This window comes from Arachis ipaensis, chromosome B7 (assembly GCF_059453495.1).
Source record: "Arachis ipaensis isolate K30076 ecotype BB chromosome B7, ASM5945349v1, whole genome shotgun sequence".
Lineage (NCBI taxonomy): Eukaryota > Viridiplantae > Streptophyta > Magnoliopsida > Fabales > Fabaceae > Arachis > Arachis ipaensis.
In genome coordinates, this window is record NC_142442.1 from 50,377,278 (window position 1) to 50,383,887 (window position 6,610).

Consider the following 6,610-nt stretch of genomic DNA (forward strand, 5'->3'; position numbering starts at 1 on the left):
TTTTGCGCCATATGTGTAACATCTTTACTATCAAAATGTCACACTTTCGACTGCGTCATTTTGATCGCGAAGATATTATGATAATTTCTATATAGTTAACAATAAAATAGAAGCCTTTAACTTGAAATTGTATAGCTGTTTTCTTTTAAAAACCGAAAGTTCTCTTTTACTTTAGACAAACATGAATATACATATATACAAAATTTCTTACACAAGTAACTTACAAATATTATATACATACAATTCATATAAATATTATCCCTCTTACAAAAATATCATGATAAAAGTGAGGGGAGAAACTATGACCAATATATCCAAACAAAATAGCACAATGAAATCAGCAAAACTTCACATAGCTTCCTCGTCTGTCTTGAGAAGAGAAGTCTGTAGGGGGTTGAAAACATCGTCCTCGCAGATTTTCAGTAGAGGGTTTAAGAATTGTCATAAGAGAATACTAATAAAAAGTAGAATGAATTTTAAAAGCAAAGATCATCATTCGTTTTATGAACCTTTTCAAACGACAACAATTAATTATCCAAAATTCAAAGTTCTCTTCTTTAATTATAAGAATTTGAAAACTCAAAAAATATCTCAACATAATCAAGTACGGTCTCCGATCCAATACAAAATCAAGTCACAACCTCCAACCCAAAATATAAACAAATCACCACTCGGTCTCAAAACAGAATCAATCACAGGCATAAACAATACAAGGCAAACATAATCAGAGAAGAGTTACACCAAGTACCACTATTAACAGTTAGACAGAATTTATCAAATAGAAAAATCAAAACACTTAAGCACGCCTAAACAATAGCAAACAAATGCAGTATGATGCATGCCTGTCCTACTAGCAGTGAGCTCACGTGTCGGTTATATTGCCAAAACCAGACACATCCGGTAGCTAACCCGAATATCATCTCTCAACACGAAGGGAATCCTCAACCTTCCAATCAGAGAGAGACTGTGACGTAACAATAGAGAATCCTCAACCTAACTCGTTCATACCACAGCCAGAAATTGAATCAAAGAGAATCCTCAACCTTCTCCATTCAATTCCTCGATGTAACAAGAGAGGAAATCCTCAACCCCGCTTGCCCACCGCAACAAGATAGGAAATCCTCAACTTCAACTTGTCTATCGCAGTAAGAGAGAGAATCCTCAATCTCAACTTGCCTATTTGTGAGCGGACAAAGCCACCATCCTCACCACATCAATCCAAATCATAGTTCCATCAAACATAATCAAACATTACCTAGATCATAATCATGACCACAATTCTTTATAATCATATTTCAATCAAATATAATCTTAATCATAACCAAAAATTGAATTACTAATACAGAATTGAATCAAAGGGAATTCTCAACCTTCTATCCAACTCCGGGATGCGATAAGAGAGGAAATCCTCAACCTCAACTTGTCTATTGCAGCAAAAGAGAGAATCCTCAATCTCAACTTGCCTATTCTCAAAACCCTTTGATTAATAATTAATTAACTTTTTGAATCTTTAACCAAACAAATGAATCTCTTTTTGTTGTTACTCAAAACTAAATAAGTAAATCATGAACCCATTTCTCAAATTAACCAAATCGAAAGTCTCAAATTAACTTCAATAATCCATCTTAAGTTTCAACATTTGAATTCAATTGCTTTCGAAAACTACTAAAAACTTTCAAAGCTTTTCCCCCAAGGACCCAAAACATAATTATTTTCTTAAATCAATCTGATGAGCGGATAATTTATACGCTTTTTGGCATTGTTTTTACATAGTTTTTAGTATGATTTAGTTAATTTTTAGTATATTTTTATTAGTTTTTAAATAAAAATCACATTTCTGGACTTTACTATGAGTTTGTATATTTTTCTGTGATTTCAGGTATTTTCTGACTGAAATTGAGGGACTTGAGCAAAAATCAGATTCAGAGGTTGAAGAAGGACTGCAGATGCTATTGGATTCTGACCTCCCTGCACTCAAAGTGGATTTTCTGGAGCTACAGAAGTCCAAATGACGCGCTCTCAATTGCGTTGGAAAGTAGACATCCAGGGCTTTCCAGCAATATATAATAGTCCATACTTTGCCCGATTTTAGATGACGTAAACTGGCATTCAACGCCAGCTCTCTGCCCTATTCTGAAGTTAAACGCCAGAAACAGGTTGCAAAGCAGAGTTAAACGCTAGAAACAAGTTACAAACTGGTGTTTTAACTCCAAGGAAGACCTCTACACATGAAAGCTTCAATGCTTAGCCTAAGCACACACCAAGTGGGCCTGGAAGTGGATTTCTACATCATTTACTCATTTCTGTAACCCTAGTAACTAGTTTAGTATAAATAGAACTTTTTACTATCATGTTAAACGGCTGATCTTTGATTAGTTTTATGCTATCTTAGACCTTTATGGGGGCTGGCCATTCGGCCATGCCTGGACTTTCATCACTTATGTATTTTCAACGGTAGAGTTTCTACACACCATAGATTAAGGTGTGGAGCTCTGCTGTTCCTCATGAATTAATGCAAAGTACTATTGTTTTTCTATTCAACTCAAGCCTATTTCTTCTCTAAGATATACACTCGTTCTTCAACCTGACGAATGTGATGATCCGTGACACTCATCATCATTCTCACCTATGAATGCGTGCCTGAAAACCACTTCCGTTCTACTTGCAATAGCTTGAGTGCGTATCTCTTAGCCTTCTGGTTCATGACGCATGGTTGCCTCGCCTGACAACCGAGCCTTCCATTCCATGAGACCAGAGTCTTCGTGGTATAGGCTAGAATTATTGGCGGCCATTATTGAGATCCGGAAAGTCTAAACCTTGTCTGTGGTATTCCGAGTAGGATCTGGGAAGGGATGGCTGTGACGAGCTTCAAACTCGCGAGTGCTGGGCGTAGTGACAGACGCAAAAAGATTACTGAATCCTATTCCAGTATGATCGAGAACCGACAGATGATTAGCCATGCGGTGACAGCGCATTTTGGACCATTTTCACTGAGAGGACGGGATGTAGCCATTGACAACGGTGATGCCCAACATAAGCTTGCCATGGAAAGGAGTATGAGGGGTTGGATGAAGACAATAGGAAAGCAGAGGATCAGAAGGGACAAAAGCATCTCCATTCGCTTATCTGAAATTCTCACTAATGAATTACATAAGTATCTCTATCCCATTTTATATTTTAATTATATTTTAACTATCAATTCACCATAACCATTTGAATCCGCCTGACTGAGATTTGCAAGGTGACCATAGCTTGCTTCAAGCCGACAATCTCCGTGGGATCGACCCTTACTCACGTAAGGTTTATTACTTGGACGACTCAGTGCACTTGCTGGTTAGTTGTGCGAAGTTGTGACAAAGAACTAAAATTATGAACGTGCGTATAAAGTTTTTGACGGCGTTACCAAGGAATGAACGATCACGATTTCTGCGCACCAAGTTTTTGGCACCGTTGCCGGGGATTATTCGAGTTTGGACAACTGACGGTTCATCTTGTTGCTCAGATTAGGTAATTTTATTTTAATTTTAATCTTTTTGTTTTTATTATTCTTATTTTCGAAAAAAAAAGAAATTTTATTATGTTCTTCAGAATTTTTAAGAATGAATTCTAGGGTTTCTTCATTATCTGTTGAAGCCTGGCTGGCTGTCAAGCCATGTCTAAATTTTTGGACTGAGGCTTCCACTTATCATGGCAAGAGCCCTTGGACTCTCATCTAATCAGCTGCTATATGCCTGATTTGTATCTGCTGAAGCTTGGTTGGCCATTGGCCATGTCTAGTGTTTTGGACCGGAGCTTTCACTGAAAGCTTGGCTGGCTAGTGAGCCATGTCTAATTCCTGGACCGGAGCTTTATACTAACATTGCATGATTCCTGGAATTCTCATTAAAAATTTTGAAATCCCTATTTTTCTTTTTCCAATTAATTTTTGAAAAACCAAAAAAAAAAATTATAAAACCAAAAAACCAAAAATAATTTGATGTTTCTTGTTTGAGTCTAGTGTCAAGTCATAAGTTTGGTGTCAATTGCATGTTTATATCTTTCTTGCATTTTTCGAAAATTCAGGCATTGCATTCTTCATGATCTTCAAGTTGTTCTTGATGAATCCTCTTATTTGATCTTCATATTTTCTTGTTGTGTGTTGCATCTTGTTTTTCATATGCATTCTTGCATTCATAGTGTCAAACAAATTAAAAATTTCTAAGTTTGGTGTCTTGCATGTTTTTTTTTTCTTAAAAAATTTTCAAAAATAAGTTCTTGGTGTTCATCTTGACATTCAAAGTGTTCTTGGTGTTCATCTTGACATTCATAGTGTTCTTGCATGCATCATTTATTTTGATCCAACATTTTCATGCATTGAGTCTTTTTGATGTTTTTCTCTCTCATCATTAAAATTCAAAAATAAAAAAATATCTTTTCCCTTTTTCACTCATAAAATTCGAAAATTTGAGTTGACTTTTTCAAAAATTTTTAAAATCTAGTTGTTTCTTATGAGTCAAATCAAATTTTCAATTTAAAAAATTCTATCTTTTTCAAATCTTTTTCAAAAATCAAATCTTTTTCATTTTTCTTTCATATTTTCGAAAATTCAAATTGACTTTCAAAAATTTTTTTCTTATTTTATTTCATAATTTCAAATACTTTATTAACAATTAATGTGATTGATTAAAAAATTTTAAAGTTTGTTACTTGCCTATTAAGAAAGGTTCAATCTTTAAACTCTAGAATCATATCTTTTTAGTTTCTTGTTGGTCAAGTAATCAACTTTAATTTTCAAAATCAAATCTTTTTAAATTTCTTTTTCAAATCTTTTTCAAAATAAATTTCAATCACATCTTTTCAAAATCAATTTCAAAATCTTTTCTAACCTCTTATCTTTTCAAAAATTGATTTTCAAATCTTTTTCAATTAACTACTTGACTTTTTGTTTAATTTTAAAAGTTTACTATTTCAATCATATCTTTTTCAAAAACTACCTAACTAATTTTCTCTCTCTAATTTTCGAAAATCACCTCCCTCTTTTTCAAAAATCTTTTTAATTAATTAATTGCTTCTTCTAACTTTTTTGAATACTAATTAATAAATAAAATAAAAACAAAAATATTTCTCTTTTTTTCTTCTTTTAATTTTCAAAATTCTCTCTCCCTCATCTCTTTCTAATTATTTTATTTATCTACTAATACTTCTCTTATTCTTAAAAATTCAAACCCTCTCCCTCTTTCTGTGTTCAAATTCTTTTTCTTCTCTTCTACTCACATAAAGGAACCTCTTTATTGTAGCAAAGAGGATCCCTATTATTTTCTGTTCTCTTCTTTTTCATATGAGCAGGAATAAGGACAAGAACATTCTTGTTGAAGCTGATCCTGAACCTGAAAGGACTTTGAAAAGGAAGCTAAGGGAAGCTAAAGCACAACTCTCTGGAGAAAATCTGACAGAAAATTTCGAAAAAGAAGGAGACATGGCCGAAAATAATAACAATGCAAGGAAGATGCTTGGTGACTTTACTGTACCAAATTCCAACTTACATGGAAGAAGCATCTCAATCCCTGCCATTGGAGCAAACAATTTTGAGCTAAAACCTCAATTAGTTTCTCTGATGCAACAGAATTGCAAGTTTCATGGACTTCCATCAGAAGATCCTTTTCAGTTCTTAACTGAATTCTTACAAATCTGCGATACTGTTAAGACCAATGGGGTTGATCCTGAGGTCTACAAGCTTATTCTTTTCCCGTTTGCTGTAAGAGACAGAGCTAGAATATGATTGGACTCTCAACCTAAAGATAGTGGCTTTCTTAGCCAAGTTCTTTCCTCCTCAAAAGCTTAGCAAGCTTAGAGTGGATGTTCAAACTTTCAAACAGAAAGAAGGTGAATCCCTCTATGAAGCTTGGGAGAGATACAAGGAACTGACCAAAAAGTGTCCCTCTGACTTGCTTTCAGAATAGACCATCCTGGATATATTCTATGATGGTCTGTTTGAGTTATCAAAGATGTCATTGGACCATCCTGCAGGTGGATCCATTCACCTAAAGAAAACACCTGTAGAAGCTCAGGAACTCATTGACATGGTTGCAAATAACCAGTTCATGTACACTTCTGAAAGGAATCCTGTGAGTAATGGGACGCCTTAGAGGAAGGGAGTTCTTGAAATTGATACTATGAATGCCATACTGGCTCAGAATAAAATATTGACTCAGCAAGTCAATATGATTTCTCAGAGTCTGAATGGATTGCAAGCTGCTTCCAATAGTACTCAAGAGGCATCTTCTGAAGAAGAAGCTTATGATCCTAAGAACCCTGCAATAGCAGAGGTGAATTACATGGGTGAACCCTATGGAAATACCTATAATTCCTCATGGAGAAATCATCCAAATTTCTCATGGAAGGATCAACAAAAGCCTCAACAAGGCTTTAATAATGGTGGAAGAAACAGGTTTAGCAATAGCAAGCCTTTTCCATCATCCACTCAGCAACAGACAGAGAATTCTGAGCAGAATCCATCTAGCTTAGAAAATATAGTCTCTGATCTATCTAAGGCCACTTTAAGTTTCATGAATAAAACAAGGTCCTCCATTAGAAATTTGGAGGCACAAGTGGGCCAGCTGAGTAAAAGAGT

At 34.8% G+C, this 6,610-nt stretch overlaps 1 non-coding gene across 1 annotated transcript; it reads right to left on the reverse strand.

The window, feature by feature from the left end:
• Nucleotides 1-5,822: 5,822 nt before the first annotated feature.
• On the reverse strand, nucleotides 5,823-5,926 carry LOC148551124 (small nucleolar RNA R71). The gene has a single exon (XR_015892529.1). It is a non-coding gene; the product is annotated as a small nucleolar RNA R71 (small nucleolar RNA).
• Nucleotides 5,927-6,610: the final 684 nt, after the last annotated feature.